This window comes from Ursus americanus, chromosome 30, assembly GCF_024610735.1.
Source record: "Ursus americanus isolate L20-20 chromosome 30, mUrsAme1.1.p, whole genome shotgun sequence".
Classification (NCBI taxonomy): Eukaryota; Metazoa; Chordata; class Mammalia; order Carnivora; family Ursidae; genus Ursus; species Ursus americanus.
The window spans coordinates 14,247,134-14,247,403 of record NC_142156.1 but is presented as its reverse complement, the minus strand read 5'-3'; positions in this window follow the sequence as shown (position 1 = coordinate 14,247,403).

Sequence of the window (270 nt, the reverse complement as noted above, 5' to 3'; positions counted from 1 at the left end):
TCAACTCTCTGTGCCCAGTCTGTATCTCGTCTACTCTTAGTATATGCTTAGTATAAATCATATACGTTTGAGTACTTAGAAGTTTTTATCTGTATATTTTTAGAAGACTACCTAGCATATATTGAGCCCTGGTCTCTGTTAGTAATACTCGTGCCCGGGTCTGTTCCCAGCTCTTCCTGAAGCTCCCTTTCTTGCTGTCCTCCCAAGTAGACACCCTGGTGAGATGCTTTCTCAAGCTTCCCATTCAAAGCTTAATGCCTCTTGCGCCCC